Genomic DNA, 18986 nt, shown 5'->3' with positions numbered 1-18986 from the left:
GTGCATGAAAGGGTCATGCCACTTTGAAGGCGTCCGCAACCTGTGGAATCTAGGGATCGAGAACCATATAAAACTCGACAGCGAGTGCACTGAAAATCATCCTCCTTTACGCTCCTCCCTTCAGATCCTCCATTCGGAGAGATCCACACTTTTCATTCTCATGTCTGTAAAAATGTAAATAAACCCTACTGTACAGTTTCCCCCTTTAACGGAGTCCAACAACGTCATTCAGGGGACGGCACCTGCGGGGAGGAACGAGGCAGCCTACTCCGGGGTCCTTCCTTCTCACACTCTGGTGGCACCGGTGGCGCTGAAGCGCAATCCTCAACACTAGTGGCTCTTCGGTATGGGGCGCGGAGTCGCTCTCGACAGAACCGCGAGTCAGGAACGACGCTTGCTCCGACCACCGCCACCACCACCAGGACAAAACTGCCGACGAGTTAAAGGAGTTGGGTGATGGGAGGAAGGTTACGAGAAGGTTTATTTATATTATTTACTTAAAAAGAGAACTCTCTGAAGAGAGGATCTTAAGTTAGGATCATAATGGAGGATCCAAAATGGAGCTTCGAGGATGATCCAAAGGGAGCACCTAAGAAGAGCATCGATGGAGCATGAATCACTGCACTCGCCGTCCCGTTTTTATAGTTTTCCGTCCCTAGATTCCCCAGGTTGAGGAAGTCTCCGCCATGGTGGGAGTGGCCTAAAACTTGCATTATCGCGCACAAACACGCACCACCGTACTTAGGAACACGCCCTCGATACGTGTCGAGCCAGGGAGAAAGGAGGATGCCCTTTGTTCACTCCAACGGCGAAGGAGTTAAAGAACTCCACGTTAAAGAACCCCAGGTAGTCGAAATCTCCGGAGCCCTTCACTACGGCGTCTCTCATAGCCTGAGTTGCTTTGGGACGTTAAACCCCTATAAAACCAAAACCTGTCAGAACAGGCGCAAAATGCTTCAAGGGCCATCGGCCTGCAAGAAGGCTCAGACCACGCACGCCTGACAAAAACGTCGTGAGAGAACAGGCAAAGCGGCCCGAGATATCAGAAGGCGGTGGTTTGCGCGACACTCTGCACATGCGAGCGCAGAGATCGTGCAACAGAGATCACAAATACAGGCCTGTCTGGCGCGCGCACTTCAGTGAAAGATGGGTCCTTAACATTTGGCGCTGTATTCCAGGAAGCGCGCAGGGCGAAAGGGTAGCCGGACTTGCTTGCGGCGAGAACAAAGAGCAGCTTCCCGCACTGGTCGAAGCACGTTACACAGTGTCGGTCCTCGCCTTTGCATGACCTACCAAGGCATTCTTAGCGCGTCGAGGGTTTGTGGAGACGACAGTAGTCAGGAATTGCTTTTTTCAGGAACGGTTTGTCAAACCTTGACAGCAGGACAATGAGTCAGAGCGCGACCCCGGCGGGCGCGTCTGAAAGACTAATCCTTTCAACGCGGGGGTGGTAAGTCAGCTTTTGCCCTGCGTAGCCATTCGAAGTAGCTGTTTTCTTTTATTCCTATTTTTTGTGCTTGTGAAAATCGGGGGAGGATGGACTACTTTATTTTAGGCTAATGATTCGGAGTTGATCGTAAATGGTTTTATTTTTGATATTTTCGATAAATGTGATTGTGCCATTAACTTAGCAATCAAAAGTGTCAAGTTGCCGTGCTACCAAATGACAAAGGCGCTGACAGGAATGTAGCCAGATTCGTGTATGTGAGACGTTGATTCCTTAATAGGAACCGTTCGCGACAGACGGTTTTTGTCTCTGAATTTTGCCACATCATTGCTTTTGTGTGCTCGGTAGATTCGGACGTGTCACACTTGGTTGAGGTACCAAGGCTTGTTGCTACATTAGTGAAAGTGTAGCTAATGCATTGCAGGGGCAATGAAAGAGCGTGAATTTGTGCCCATTGGAGTACTTGTGTTTAGCGGCGCGTGATTAGCTAGCCGACAGTGTTATTCGGAGATTAACCAAATGAAGTTAGGCTGCAGAATTATGCAGAGAACAGCTGTAGCAGCTTCCTTTACAGGTGATAGTGACGAGGTCCATAGTTGACTTAGTGAGTTTAAAAGAAGTCTCTCGCCAGTACGGCAGTGAGTAAGGCTTGTGACGCGCAGTCGCATTTTTAAAAGTTAAACTTGGACCGTTGATTCTCAGTCTCGAGCGTTCTAGCTTTTTTGAGAAGAACCAGTAGATTAATCTGAGCGTGGGCCAAATTTTAAGCAGATTTTCGATATTCGGGTAGTATAGGTAGATAAGAGCTTTGCCTGATAAGAAATTGAGTTTCTTTCCAAAATTTTGTAAGCTTTGACACAACCCCGCTTATCGTAAAGCATGGCAGTCTGTCTTTGGCGATCTCAGATGGGACGCAGATGCTCGCTTTGACCCTGAATTCGGGAAAAATTGAGGGGTCAGTATTCTCGAGTAAGATTTTCTTTGGCTCTAGCCTGGTAGGTCCGGAGTGAACTCCGAGCATTTACGTGTGGATCAGTGCTTTGTTGTATGGAACGTCCCGCCTATGCTTTCCTTTGTTAGCGGTTTGGTGCTTTGAGTTTTGCCATGGGGGCGCTGATGTTGCAATACAGGAAACCAACACGGACACCAGCTCATCTCTTCCTGCCAAGTGGTCGTCAACGCCGGCCATTAGAGATTTTTCGGGCCGCAGAGGAACTATTACTGACGGCGATAGCCTTCCTGGATAAGCAACGACGACAGCAAGTCTCGCCTCCTGGAAGCCAACACTATGCTTCTTCGGTGTGGCTCCAAGCCACGCGATAGTGATCCTTCCCATGCTTCCCGTTAAGGGCCACGCGGAGCATCGCCTAGTTGGTTTCTGGGAACCCGAGGGAGCGGAGACCTGACAGACGCCGCCGCAGCGAATGAGCGGCATTTATCTTCCCCAATGGTCGTGACAAAGTTGGGGGAACGAAAGGGGCCTCGTTTCCTGTGTAAGACGTCGTGCCGAATACAGCGGTGACTTAGCGGTCATCGTCCGAAATCTTCGCAGGCATCGCCAACGACGAAGCGACCCTTTTCGGCTTCTGGACCGGACCGTGCGATCTTGCCCGGCGCGTCGGCTGACATCTAAAGAAATAACGGTGTCAGCATCGCGCGGGAACTTTCGGCTGGCCAAATAACATCACCCTCCGTAGTCGACGTGGACCCGACGGCATCCTCCTCTCTCCCAGGCCCGACATGTGACAGGGGCGTGTCCTTATGTGCGGTGGTGTAGTTTGTGCGCGTGAGTGCAAGTTTCAGGCCACTCTCACCCCGGCGAGGAGGTCCTCAACCTAGGAATCTAGGGGTGGAGAACAGGATAAAACTAAACTCGACAGCTAGTGCAGTGAAAATCATCCTCCATTATAATCATCCCTTAAGATCATCATCCTCTCTTAAGATCCTCCATTCGGAAAGATCCCCACTTTTGATTCTCATGCCTGTAAGAATGTAAATAAACCCTACTGTACAGTTTACCTCCTTAACGGAGCCCAACAGTGTCATTCGGAGACGGGACCTGGGGGGCTGAACTAGGCAGCCTACTGTAGGGGCCCTCCGTCTCCAACTTTGGTGGCACCGGTGGCGCTGAAGCGAAATCCCGAACACTGGTGGCCTGCGATGGGCTTGGACCCCCATCCCCAATACTGCGTAATTTCTGACAACCAGTACATGAAAGCATCGCCAAAGGTGTGGTAAAAATCACATGGCAGAAGCTCGTAATAATTATGACTCTTATAATGCAGCTACCACGGCACTGATTGCATTTAAAACCTCTAGGATTCAAAGTAAAGGTGTTGCACAGAAGCGTCAGTCTTTTATAGTTCACCTGGCTTTTCTGATTCTAATGCCATTTCTTTTCCGAGGCGGACTTTTTCCGCCACTGCAAACAACTCTCGTAGCAAAACGACTCGCATTATTTTTCAGCTAGCCAAGAATATACGCTTTTGTTAGCCGTGGTACTATAGAGAGTAAATCTATTTAAGTACACTGCAAACTTTCACAGGCGGCGACACGCATATACACCAAACCGCACCATCTCCACCCACTCTAATAATAATAGGGGTAATAACAGAATTATCGGTTGTAGCCTGCTCGGTGAAGCACATTGAGGCACCAACACATTTGTGTTCACGTATTTACGTTTCGACAGTTTACAAAATGCCACAAACTGGTTATCATCTGCGCTACACAGTCAAATATCAGGAGCGCACATGCGTTTCCCTTACATAAGTAACTCAAAACCATTTAAGGAACACACCTCTCCCATCAAACTGATAACTCAATCTCCTAACAATTGCTCTTCGTGCACTTCACGCAGCGTAAATGTATTTTCTTTCAAGCAAACGCGGACAGACAGCGAACCTTCATTGCAGTGTCGTACAGCCATCCTGCTTCGCCAAATACAGTGAAGGCCAAGAGAGAAGCAAACATCGCATCTAAAAAAATCCGGCTCAACGGCCAAAAATTGTAACCGACGCGCATCGAAGGCTTGCTAGTTCCAACTGAATAAAAGTGGACCTAGTGAATTCGTTGTTGTTTATGAATTCGTATAGGGTATCTGTGCAGTGATGTGTACCTGAGTAATTATGAGTATGCGAATTTTGAGACGGACCCGATAACAATCGCGTTCTACTTTATTAAACATTTCAATTTACTGCTATGAGTTGTGGCAAGCAGCGGCATCTATGTTGTAGAGATGAAATTAAATAAGAATATATCGCGCTGAGGTACGGTAGGTGGTGCTATGACCGTTTTCGATTTGAGTTTTGGTTTTTGGAATTCTACGTTCCAAAGCGACTAAGGCTTTGAGCGACGCCGCTCGCTATCTTCGGTAATTTTGGTGACCTGGGGTTCTTCAACGCTCACTGACAACGCAAACGGGCTGGGGATTTGAATTCGAAGGCCCGGCAGACGAAACCTTCAATGACGTCAACAGGTCCGCATGCGGAACCCGGTAATAACAGCACAGTTTCGCCCTGGTGGGCGCCGGCGTGGCTGCAACCGCTCTCGACCTCTTCGGGCTTTAGACTGGCAGGCAGCGGCGTTCGGACTTGTCATAATCATAATAATTGGTTTTTCGGGAAAGGGAATGGCGCAGTATCTGTCTCATATATCGTTGGACACCTGAACAGCGCCGTTAGGGAAGGGATAAAGGAGGGAGTGAAAGAAGAAAGGAAGAAGGAGGTGCCGTAGTGGAGGGCTCCGGAATAATTTCGACCACCTGGGGATCTTAAACGTGCACTGACATCGCACAGCACACGGGCGCCTTATCGTTTTTCCTCCATAATTGAAAATTGCTTTTTGGGGAACGAAATGGCGCAGATCTGTCTCGCATATCTGCGGACACCTGAACCGCGCCTTGAGGGAAGACATGAAGACAGTGAAAGAAGAAAGGAAGAAAGAGGTGCCGTAGTGGAGGGCACCGGAATTATTTCGACCACCTGGGGATCTTTGACGTGCACGGACATCGCACAGCACACGGGCGCCTTAGCATTTCGCCTCCATAGAAACGCAGCCGCCGCTTTTGGGCTCGAACCCGTGTACTCCGGATTTATTTATTATTTTTAATTTATTCAATACTGCCGGCCACCGTTTGGCGGCCAAGGCAGGAGTGGGGATACAATTGCACAATGCTTTGTCAACAACGAAAAAAGGAGAAAAGAAATGCCAGCAGGCAGGCAGCAAAATTTCTGTGAACTCAAATAATGTATGAGTAACGAACACTCTACATTAAATTTAAAACAAAGCGCGACAAGGGCAACACTCCAAGATCGAACCAAACTCCCTAACTTGAGCGGCTAGGGTTGATTGTAGATAAAAATGATTCGGCTAAAGATAAGGTGACCACTTCGCGAGGTAACGCATTCCAATCGGCTATCATTCTTGGAAAGAACAACTACTAGTATACAGTGGTTCTGCATTTGGGCACTACAATTGTTTTATTGTGTTTGTGCCGAGTTTGTCGTGTTCTGTTGTACTGCATATAATTGTCAAAGTCTATTCTGGTGTGATTATTGATGATGTCGAATAACATTTTTAAGCGACGCACTTTGCGACGAGATTCCAAGGTGGGTAAACCGGAACGGCTAAGAAGATCAGATGTCGATATCTGTCTTCCGTAGGCGTTGAAAATGAAACGTAGTGCAATTTTTGGACTCGCTCTATACATTTGGCATCCATTTTTGTATGCGGGTCCCTTACTACATCAGCATATTCGAGTAATGGACGCAATAGGGAAGTATACACTACAAGCTCTGTTTTAGTGGAAGCATGTTTTAGCCGGTATTTTAAAAGCCATAGTATTTTAGATGTAATGAGGTTATGTTAGTAATGTGCGGACTCCAACTTAGATTCGAACTGATCGTTACGCCAAGGTACTTAAATTCATCTACCCATTCAAGAGAGACGCTATTAATTTTGTAAGGGTGCATGAATGAAACTTTTTTTTCCTCGTTATGGTCATTTGTTTGCACTTACTGACATTTAACGACATTTTCCAGTTGTTGCACCAGTTACTAACAGCACCTAAATAGTTATCTATAATTAGCTGGTCGCATTCGGAGAGAATTGTGTCATAAATTACGCAGTCGTCTGCAAAAAAAAAAGCGAGCCTGCACAGGATAATCGAACTTGAGGTCGTTTAAATATATAAGAAAAAAGTGGCCCGAGAGGAATGAGCTCTGCGGCACTCCTGAGAGCACTGGAGCGATCGACTAACTTGAACCAGAGATCTGCACGTACTGCGGTCGGTGGGGTAAGTATGAATCAGGCCATTGCAGAATTTGTTTATTTTCTAAGAAGTGCTTAAGCTTAAGTAAATGTTTACAGGGGAGTACTCGGTCGAACGCTTTTTCAAAATCCAGAAAAATGGCATCAATCTGCCCTGCTGTATCAATAGCTGAAAAGAAATCGTTGGTAGTGTGCAATATCTGTTTTGTAGTGGATAACCCACAGCAAAAATCATGTTGGGACTCAGCTAAAAAGTTGTCTTCCTCCAAGCACGTTGTGATGTGCTTATAAATGAGGTGTTCCATTACTTTACCTGCAGTGCACAGTAGCCGAGCGCACTAACCACTGAGCCACCGCGGTGGGTACCAGACTAGTGTGCGTCATGTTTTGCGCGGGTGTCCACCATTGAGATTTCATGAGCCGCGTGCCGCCCGCGCGCCTGTGATGTACACGTGTGTGTGCTCTTGTGGTTAACGATTGCGACGCCAACGGAGACCTCCATTACGGCCTCCCTTTCTGTCTACTCTCTTTTTACAAACTTCTTCCCTTTCGTCAAACCATTCTGAAGGTGTCCACTTATATGTGAGACAGTTGCTGCGCCTTTTCTTTCGTCTGAAATCACAATCACAACGAAGACGCACAAGAGATTATTCAGGGAGCAGCGTCAACGCCGGGCGTTCATGATCTCTTCGGGCGGCGATGCGACCGGGAGCCGACAAGGCTATCGCATTCCACTCTTAAAGGCGAAGCTTAAGCGTCCATCAGTTTTGTTGTTTGTGGTATGACAGCAAGGTGCGTAAATCATTTCACATTCTAAAATAATTAAGCATACATCGTTATGCTACTTACCGTCTCTTATCGGAAGACCGGGGATAAGTGAAGTTATGAAGTAACTAAGTTCACAACTGCGAGGAAAACAAGCGTGGCTCAAGAGAACTTCATCTTTGATTTGCACAGCGCCTGCAAAGGGAAAAAAAATAAATAAATACAGCATGAAAATTTGCGGTCCATAGTGAAAATATCTGAAGTCTCTGTAGTAAAATGTCGCAATTGGATATTGAGGCTGATTAGTGAAAATGTACATCGGATTATCAATAGTACTCCTTCAGAATAACCCTTTTAAAACTTGCGCCTTCTAAGAGGATTAAAAGGTGTCTGTTGCCCTCGAAGGAAGTAACGACTGCCACGCTGTGATATCCATTCAAATATGCGAAGAACCGGATACACTTGATACAATCTAATACCTCAAAAATTACGGCGAAGCCTGCTCGCTTTGTCGTCAGCGGCTGTAGAATGTATATTTCACCAAGGGCAATCCTATGATATGGAGAGGATGAAAGCTGCAGTTAAGAAAGATCAACAGTTGCATTTAAGAGCAATTACGTAATATACAACACGTGGTTTTTGGGATTGAGAATTACAATTATTAAGAAACAGCACAATTACTATTTCTTAGAGGACCAATTTTGTTTATATAATTATCAATATATTTTATGTACTTTACTTTTCTAAATTTCTGTGTTGACAGAAACACGACAAGCTCTCCAGCCCATTTCGCATTACTCCTCTCCTGTTCCACGAGAGCCTCAACTTAGACTCAAATTAGCGTACCTAATCATCGCACACAACTCTAACCTAAGCTGCCACACTTTCCTCCCTTGGGGAATTTGCTGCGAGCGGGCAGCCTCTCGCCCTGTATTCACTGCAGGTGACGTCCGATGCAGCTTTATTGCCTGTTTTCGATTTCGATATGTGAAAATTAGTAAAGAATTCTTGATAGCTTGTGTTCATGCTAAAATCGTAAATCCTGTGCTGTACACAAAGGTATACAACAAACACCTGTTTCTGTCACCCTATTGCCTTGAAGAGCAGTTTGCTTCAATCCGCTCACGACCATGTTGAGGAGTATTTAGATCCAACACAAAATTTTATTTAAAAATTTGAACCATTGATAGGTTAATATTTTGAATAAATCAAAATCTCACATGACATTTAAATTCATACCTGTAGATTTTTTTTATTCCAATCTGAGGCGCAAGTAATTAACGGGCAATGCATAAACCTTTAACTTAGCTACACAGTCAGCGCCAGTACTTATCTAGGTCGTCTCAGAAATGTGAACCTTCCTTCGAGGTACTAGGCGAATCAATAGTTCTGGTAAGATACCCCAGTGAAGCAATAATTTTTAGCCATATGCGAACATTAGCTTCCGAACATGTTTCCTATAGAAATTCTATATGTTGTTGTTTACTGAATAAAATTGATGACGTAACAGCCCGACTCTTTCTTATGTGTTTTATTTAACTTCCTTTGCTGATTTTCAAAGTTTGGGCATTGACTTTTTGTATTTGGAAAGAATGGCGTAACAGTGGCGAAATGATTTGGAAGGTGTGCTGAAAAAACTTTTGTTGAATAACTATGTCAGTTTACTAATCATTAAATACATTACTTAAGTCCGTGGCTTAGCAACCTTTTAGCAGTTGGGAATGCACCTTAGCAAAAACATTTTCAACATTAGGTCCTGTAACGGCCTTTCAAACCAAGCCTTTAAGAATATTTTAGTGTAAAATGCCCATAATGAAAATAGTGGGAAATTCTAAAACCAACAGGTTGCCATTTTTTATTCAAGAAACCTCGACCATCATAACGTTGGCGTACTTGTTCCGAGTGCCTTAATTAGGAATTCTGCTATCATCGGTATTAGTTCCAGACAGATTTAACGCACAGAAACAGTGATTAGTTTCTTGATTTTCTAGAGGATACGATAAGCATATTGTCACAAATGGTTTGCAGAATCAAAAAGGCTAGGCACAGGTCGCAAGGAATCAAGCAGTGTCCCAGTAGCAAAGAGCACGCGCGTCTCACTTCTTTGTCCTCAAGGCGCCGCCCGGGGACACCTGGCGGCATTATCCCCCCTCTCCATCCAAAAAAAGGAAGCAAAAACGTGGAAGCACTTGGGGCGAACAAGGTGCCCGTTACTGCTTAAAATACGGCTTCATACACAGTACGTGCACGACCTCAGGCTGCGGTCGACGGCGCGAACTGGGCAGGGTGCCATCGGGGAGGACTTCATACGTCACATCCATGATACGGCGCAGCACTGTGTAGGATCCAAAGTAGCGGCACAGGAGCTTCTCCGACAGGCCGGGGCGACGTACCGGGGTCCGTACCCACACTTTGTCGTCGGGTGTTACTCGACGTGGCGATGTCGTTGGATGTACCGTTCTGCATTCGTTGCCTGCTGCCGGCGGATGTGCATACGGCCAATTGGCGGGCTTCCTCTGCGTTCAGGGTAAATTCCTCGGCGTCTGGCGTGAGCGCCTGGTCGTCAGGAGGGCACGGAAGCATGGCGTCGAGCATAGTTTGGACATCACGCCCATAGACGAGGCGAAACGGCGGAAATGGAGCTGTTTCCTGAATCGACGTGTTGTAGGCAAACGTCACATATGGGAGGATCTCGTCCCTAGTATTGTGCTTTACGTCAACGTACATATAAAGCGAGCATGTCTGCGAAGGGTTTGTTGAGGCGCTCCGTGAGCCCGTTTGACTGCGGGTGATATGCAGTAGTCTTGCGGTGGTTCGTGTGACTCAGCTGGAACACCTCGTGCATGAGCTGCGCTGTAAACGCGGTGCCCCTATCGATGAATACGGAGGACGGGGCGCCATGTCGTAAAACAATGTGGCGTATGAAGAGGCGCGTGATCCCAGATGTACTGCGCGGAACCGCCCGGGCTTCCGCATAGCGCGTCAAATAATCAGTCGCAACTATAATCACTTATTGCCAGAAGACGACACAGGGAATGGGCCCAGAAGATCAATGCCGACTTGGTCAAAAGGTGTGCGAGGTGGCGCAATTGGTTGGAGCAAACATGTGGGTTTGAGCGGTGGTGACTTACGACGATGGCACTCACGGCAACCTCTGAAGTAGCGGTGGGTGGCCTTTGCAAGTTTAAGCCAATAATAGCCCTGACGCACTCGAGCGACCGTGCGTGCAAATCCCAAGTGGCCAGAGGTGGGCTCATCATGACACGCCGAAAGGATGTCGTCGCGGAGGTCTCATGGCACGACTAGGAGGCAGGGCCGGTCACCATTGCTGGAGTTTTTCTTGAACAGTGCGCCATTGCGAATGCAGAAAGAGGACATGTGGCTGGAAAAGTGTCGAGATACGTTGGAAGCATGTCCCTCCAGGTGATCCATGACAGACCGCAGGTCAGCATCAGCACGCTGCTTTGCCACTAAGTCCGAACTGCTGATCATACCTTGGAAACGATTGTCATCCTCTGCGCTGTCATCAGGTTGCTCGACGGGTGCGCATGAGAGCGTGTTGGCGTCTTCGTGTTTACGTCCGGACTTATAGGCAGTTGTGTAACCAAATTCTTGAAGGCGAAGGCTCCATCGCGCTAGGCAGCCTGATGGGTCCCAGAGATTGGTAAGCCAGCACAACGAATGATGGTCGGTGACCACTTCAAAATGGCGACTATAGATATAAGGCCGAAATTCCATCGTGGCCGAGACTACAGCGAAGCACTCCTTTTCCGAGGTGGAGTAGTTGATTTCGGTGCGCGAGAGTGTGCGACTCGCACACGCGATCACACGTTCCACGCCTTCTTGATGTTGAACGAGGACAGCACCAAGCCCGATGTTGCTAGCGTCGGTGCGCATCTCGGTAGCATCCTCCTCATCGAAGTGGGCCAGCAAAAGGGTAGTGTGCAGCCGTCGGCGCAGCTCTGTGGAAGCAGCCTGTTGCTCGGCAGTCCAGACGAACGGTGTATCGTCACATGTTAAACAGGTGAGGGGTTTAGCGATCTGGAAGAAGTCGGCGATAAAACGGCGGTAGTAGGCGCACAAACCCAAGAAGTGCTTGAGCGTTTTCTTTGCAGGGAAACTTGGCTACGGTGGCAGTTTTCTCGGGATCGGGTCGTATGCCATCGGCGCTCACAACATGGCCGATATACTTGAGCTCTTTGTAGCCTAAGTGTCATTTCTGTTCAAGTGTCATGTCCGCCAACCGCAGGGCATCCAACACGGTCCACCGGCGATCAAGGTGTTGGTTGAAAAGAAGGTTTCTGAGAACACCACCAAGTCATCTAGGTAAACTAATCAGGTTTTCCATTTGAGGCCAGCCAGGACAGTGTCCATCATGCGCTGGAACGTCGCTGGCGCAGAGCAAAGGCCGAAGGGCAACACCTTAAATTCATATAGGCCGTCGGGTGTGATGAAGGTTGTCTTTTCGCCGTCTCGTTCGTCAACCTCAATCTGCCAGTATCCGGTCTTTAGGTCGATCGACGAAAAATACTTGGCGCGGCGAAATCTGTCGAGCGAGTCTTCAATGCGGGGCATCGGTTAGACGTCCTTTTTCGTTGTGGCGTTCAGCTTACTGTAATCCACGCAAAAGCGCAGTGTCCCATCCTTCTTCTTAACAAGCACGACGGGCGACGACCACGGGCTCTTAGAGGGCTGAATAATGCCGTCTGTAAGCATCTCCTTCACCTGCGCTTGGATATCGTCGCGTTCCTTCGGGGAAATGCGTTATGGCTGCTGTCGTATGGGGCGAGCGTCATCAGAAGTGATGATCCGATGCTTCGTGATAGTCGTTTGCCGCACTTTTAAAAAGGATGCGAAGCAGCAGGTTGTGCACTGGAGCAGTAGGACGCGGAGGTCGCGCTGTTGAGTCGCTGAGAGCCCGGAGCTGATATCGATGCGATCCAGGGACGTGTCCGGAAGGTCGGACGCAAAGCACTCGGTAATATCGGCCAATTGGTCTGCCCATGTGACGGCAGTAACTCGGAAAAGGCGACAAGGTTCGCTCGTAAAATTAGTAATCAGGAGTTCCGACCGACCGTCACGGAGGTGGCCGACACTTCGGGCCGCGCACATGCCATGTGTCAACAGCAAGGAAAGGTTGCGCTCGACGACTGCAAGTCCATCACGTAGCCCATCATCGCACTCGACGCTTGCAAAAACACTGGAGCGCGGCGGGATCAAGACACTTTCAGTGGAAATACGAAGGGCGGAGCTGCGTTGCCGAAAGTCAGAGGTGTCGTCGGCTTCCGCTGTTGAAAAGGTAACGGTTCTGTGCCGCAGGTCAATAACAGCATCATTTTCACGGAGAAAATCTACACCCAAAATCAGGTCACGAGAACAGTCGCTGAGTACCAGGCAACTACCTATTGACGTCGAGCCGCTGATCGGGACCCTAGCCGTGCACTGTCCAAGCGGTGTAATGATATGGCCCCCCGCCGTCCGGATCTGCACGCCAGAGCAAAGGGTTGTAACTTTCTTTACAACCGCTGCCAATTTGCCACTGATAATTGAAAACTCCGCTCCTGTGTCCACCAACGCGCTAATGCTGTGACCATCGAGAACCACGGGTATGTCGAGGGAGAAGCGGTCCTTTAGTTCAGCTGCTGTCATCGACGTTGTCAAAGCTCTATCATCTGACGTCTGCGTCGTCTGCATCGTCAGGGGGTCTTTACAGCGTCGATATCCAGCGACCATGCCCCCGGAGGTGGCTGTCCTCAGTTTTCCCGGCGAAGGCTGGGCGAGCGGTCCGCCGTCACTCGCGAGGAGTTCTGCACATTCAGTGAAAACGATGGACGGCGAGGTGACGGTGATCGGGACTGACGCCGCGCCATTGACGACTGAGATTGCTGGGTCAGGTACTCCTCCATATCACGGGGCCGTTGGCCAAACCGGGGCCTTGGCTCTCGATATAGGCACCGGCGGAGCAGGTGACCGGGATCCCCACAGTGGAAGCACAAACGCCGGCGGTCAGGGCCACGCCAGACGTCCGCTCTGCGCAGGGATTCTCGATCACTCGGGATGCGGTGCTGCCCTGGCTGCACGGAGGGTAGCAGGACGTCGTGATAGTTGGGAAAAACTGCCGCTGGATTCGGGGCAGGGCGTCGCAGCGCGTCAGCGTAGGTCGGGCGGCAGTAGTCTGACTGCTTGGGCTGTGGAAATGCTGATGGATCTGGGGCAGGGCGTCGGAGAGCGTCAGCGTATGTCGGGCGGCAGTAGCCTGTCTGGGTAGGCTGTTGTTGGGCGTGTAGTAACGGAGGCCTGATAGCTTGCTGCACCTCTTCGCGGATTACGCTCATAAGAGAGCTGGTCGCTGGCTGTGACGTACCACAAATCTTTTCTACCTCCTCATGGACAACAGCGCGGAGCATACCGCGGAGAAAGTCGGTATTGCTGTTGAAAGCCGGGAGGGACTCCGTAACAGAAACAGCAAGGACTGGCCAGTCGTACGCAGTGAAACGCTGCCGGAGGACCTGCTCTTTTGACTGCATCCGCTAGAAAATCGGCAACAGTGCTGTGGGCGCTGTGCACGAGGCCGGCGAAAAGCTGTTTTTTAACACTGCTTTTTGGCTTTCGACATGGCTGGGTCAGCCCGTCGGAAGAGCCGCGTCATGTCTTCGACGTACATGGTAACAGTATCGTTGGGCATTTGCGTACGGTACTTCAAGGCTCGTTCAGCTCGGTCCCGACGATCAGCGCTGACATACGCGGCGAGCAGCTGACGTCGGAACTCAAGCCATGATGAGAGAGTGTCCTCACGGTTTTCGTACCGCGTACGAGCACCGTCCTCCAAGCTGAAAAAAACGTTCCTCAGCTTGGCGGCGTCATCCCATTGGTTAAATGCGGCGACACGTTCAAAAAGTAGGAGCCAATCTTCCACGTCCTCCAGTTGAGTCCTGTGAAAGGACATTGGTAGCCGGGGGTTCTGGAGGGTGTAGTACGCGGCGCCTTGTATGACCGGTTGGGGGTAGGCGCCGAGAGAGAGTTGAATGGCCTGAGCACAGAAGGCAGTCGGCCAGGCGGCTTGGTTGTCTCCAATAGCCCATGCTCAAGGGGCAGTCCAAGATTACAGCTGCTGACCCTGTGCACTGGCGTGCCGACAGGGAGAGGTCTGGGACCCTCGGTGCTCGGAGGGGTGCGCGACATATTCCAGAGCGATTTACCCAGCGCACTCCACCACAAAATGTCACAAATGGGTTGCCGAATCAAACAGCTAGGCACAGATCGCAAGGAATCAAGCAGTCTTCCAGATGCAAAGAGCACGCGCGACTCACTTCTTTGTCCTCAAGGCGCCGCCCGGGTACACCTGGCGGCAAAATCAAAAACCGCTACGCCACCCTTTGTCCTACAGAGCTCTCGGTGGTGTTCTGCGATTTCTCGTTGCATGTAGGATGCATGTGGTAGTCAAGTTGGGCGCTAGCCTTCGACAGAGTTTGGTACCGACGACATACGGACCTTGTATGCTTTTCCAGCCTTGCGCATCTAAACTGTCATTCAGCCATTTGGCCTACAGGGTTCCGAGTGATGTCATACACTGTCCGAAATATTAATGCTTTTGCATTCCCACACGCAAGCAGTGTAAAGTGTCTCTGCTGAATTTTTATACTGCTGAATAGAAACGAAACACTTGGAAGGATGTTCTCGTGGAGTAGTCATCACTGCTATCTATTAGGCTGACAGAAAAATTGGCGAGGTTTAACTGTTCTAAAGCTAGTTATGCAGACCGGAAGCTCTGTTAGGCGGCTTCGCATGTCCGGCTTCTCGTGCGCTTCGGTTTCTGTGGCTCATTTTGACCGCGTCCTCTGGGGTACACCTTCTCGGTGAGCTATATTATATGGAATGTCGGCCGCGGATTGTGGCGACGCTGAAGAGGTGACACCTTTGGCCTGGCGTGCGCCTCATCCATGGTGACGTTGAAGGAGAAACCGCCGAGGTAGCAACTGTTACACCCTCTCCTAGTCACGTGGTATCAGAACGGCGAAGCCGGCTAGACCGCTGCTAGCCCGTGCAGGTGTGCCTCTGCTTGGCGAGTCACGTAGTTTGCCGGCGCTGCGGGAGCTCAATGCCGAACGCGTATCAAGATTAATCTTGAGAGACATGCAGTAATAGGGCTTTCGCTCTAAAATAAAGTTATAACGCTCAATTGAACCAAAACTTTATATATATATATATATATATATATATATATATATATATATATATATATATATATATATATATATATATATATATATAAATATATCGCGAGGTATGCGCCCCCCTAAAAAGACATGTTGCAGAGGTCCTGCATATCAAGGAAAAAAATGAAAGTAAGAAATATAAAAAAATGTCGAAACTCAACCAGTGCACGAACACTGTTTCCAGTGGCTGGCGTGCACCCCTTAGGTAGGACGCCTTGTCGCTGCAATTTCATCACGTTGGGCGCATTGCGCAGGTGAGGCCAGCGAGCCATTCACGAGTCAAGTACCCTTCAAACACACCTTTTCACTGAAGAAAGTGATGTCCATATAGTTTCATAGCCACTTAATCTGTACCTATATCAAGTCGGCGGTGGTAGCTTCGCCTACTGATACGCTGTTGGTTGGTCATGAGCACGCGGACGAGCTGTCGATCCGCTTCTGAAGGAAGCATGCGACCGCGTGATTTAATTTGTTTTTAGCTATAGGCTGCATTGATTATATCGTGATCGCAGGATCTCCGACGTACATTAGTATGAATGGAAGCTTTCACGTTCTTTCTTCAACCGTGTTATAGTAAGAGAAGAGTTCCAGGGATGGTTCGTGTCTCACGGTCGATGCTTGTTTTTCACCTACGCTATTTTTAGTCCGTCTGCATTCTACGGTTAAAGTACTGTCTGAGTCTGCGGAAAGAGAATCCTGAACAAGGAGATGGTGTCTAGTGTCAACAAATATATTACCAAAAGGTCTCGGTCAGCCTGGAGGGAGCGGAGCCAGCGGCAAGCCGAGACGGTGCGGCGCCGACATCCGATCGCTTAACTTGTTGTTTTATTGTTGACCTCACACAATGGCACATACCTACAAGGGGGATTGGCCATAACCAGGCGGTGACTATTTAAATGACCAGTTGCATGTGGAAAGCATGGGATGACCTACCAAAATTTGGATCGCACAGTTTCGTAGCCGAGGTGGTTGCAGGAGGTTAGGGGGGCATACAAACTAAAATTTAGGCAAAGAAGGGGTAGGGATTACAATAAGTGGTTGTAAAAACCGAAATACAGAAACTGATAATGGGATGGGCAGGACGAAAGCTCATGATGGTAGACGTTTTGATTCTAGGAGACAATTTTGAACGGCAGAGCAAACCTCCCATTGGTATGGCCAAGCATAGAAGCGCCAAGAGACAGAACAACCGCAGAAGACAGGCGCAAACTGAGATTCTGTATTGGAACTTCTAATATTCGCCTCCTAATCGATGAGTAGCGCCGGCAAAAAAGAAGAAAGTGCTCTATTGTTTCCGGCTCCGCACAATACGGACACAATGGGGAGATCGCCAGACCAGGCCTGTAGAGGCAAAAATTTAGTTGCGGCACCCGGCAACGAAGCCTCGTGAAGGAAACCTCACGACTGCGCGATCGCCAGACAGAGCTTCTCCAAGGGACCAATTCGTTCATTACAGTGTACCGTCGAAAGCGTGCCGCCGTGATGTAAGCAGTTGTTGGAAGCGGGTCAACAATCGGTCCACTCAGGGCTGCCTTCGCTAAAGCATCAGCTGATTCATTTAATAGAAGACCCCTGTGCCCAGGAACCCAAAGAAATCGAATTGATGTGATGTGTGGAGGGATCAGGAATTTTAGTATTCGAAAGAGCTGCGATTCAGTGGACGTCGAGAGGGAAGTGCATAAAGATAACGAGTCCGTAATTATTATTACTGCTGATAAAGAAATTGGTACCTTGCGCAGAGCGAGAACCACTGCTAGAAACTCAGCCAGATAGATAGTAGTGAAATCTTGGAGACGGAGAGAAAAAGACCAGTCAAGGGACTGGGAGTAAATACCTACACCTGCCTTTTCTGCACACACCGAGCCATCAGTCGCAATTGCAACATGTGAGCTGAAGGTCGACAAATAACCCTGCAACATACCATTTAACCATGAGAAAGGCAGTAATTTGGCATTACATGGATAAATGTCATCTTAGATGATAGACACAGTAGCGGGGATGGCCCGCGCCGGAACAATTTCAGGTATTCGCACGTTTAGTGGGCCCAGCAAAGGTTCAACGAAACAGATTTGGGGAGTTTGAAGGCGAGACCATCCGGCACCCAAGAACTCCGCTCGCTGCCCTAGGAAGATCAACTCGGATGCATGCTGCTCCGAGTCGCAAAACTTTAAAAACGTTTGTACTGTCAAAAGGCGAAACCTTGCAGTAAGAGACGGCACCCGCGCTTCCAGTTGCAAAACATTGTTTGCCACGTATTTAGGGAGACCCAAACACAGGCGCAGAGCTTCCCGCTCTAAGAGCAGAAGTGGGCGCAGTTTGTATGCAGCTGCTCCAGAAAACAAAACGCAACCGAATTCCAAGATTGGCCAGATATACATTTTGAAAATCAGCAGAAGAGCATGTCTGCGCATACCGCAGCGAGGGCTACTCATCCTTCGCAGAAGGCCTACCGCCCGAATCCCTTTCGCAGCAACCTGATCTATATGTGACCGCCAAGAGAGAGAGGAGTCATAAGTTACCCCGAGATACTTTAGGGAACATACCTGAGGAATGACATGATGACGATAAGACAATGAAATGTGTACGTGTTGGGTAACCGGAAAAGGTAACAAAGCGCACTTGTTTACATTAAGACTTAAGTGTAATTCAGATAACCATCGGTCAAGGGAATATAAATATGACTGTAAAACCACATACACAGAATGTAAATCACTCGCAGCAACAAAGAAAGCTATATCGTCTGCATACACGTACGTAGTCACGTCAGGGGAAGTCGGAATCGAACTGAGTAAGAGGTTGAATAGAACAGGGGAGAGAACTGCACCTTGAGGCACACCTCTCGATTGAAGAAATTTCCTTGTAGAAACTCCGCGTTGACAACAATAAAATTCTCTGTCAGCCAGGAAAGCTGACACCCATTCCACAAAATAGCTTGGCAAGCCCAGAGCCCGCAGTCTGTACATCAGAGGCCCATGTTCGACACTGTCATATGCTTTCGAGATGTCTGGAGTTACCAGCGCAGCATACTGTCGACGCCGGCGCGCTAGTCGGACACGGCTTTCGAGGTCAGTGTGCGCACACCATATAGAGCACCCAGGCTTGAAACCAATCTGACCGGGGTTAAGTAGTCCCTTCTCAGTAATAATGGGCAATATTCGTCCATACAGCACGCGTTCAACCAATTTCACCAGATTCGATGTCAATGAAATGGTCGAATGTTGTCTAAGACCAACCCTTCGCCCGGCTTTTTAAGCACCGGGATAATTTTGGAAACACGCCATACATCC

Source organism: Amblyomma americanum, chromosome 8 (genome assembly GCF_052857255.1).
Source record: "Amblyomma americanum isolate KBUSLIRL-KWMA chromosome 8, ASM5285725v1, whole genome shotgun sequence".
Classification (NCBI taxonomy): domain Eukaryota; kingdom Metazoa; phylum Arthropoda; class Arachnida; order Ixodida; family Ixodidae; genus Amblyomma; species Amblyomma americanum.
Note: the sequence above shows the minus strand (reverse complement) of the source record.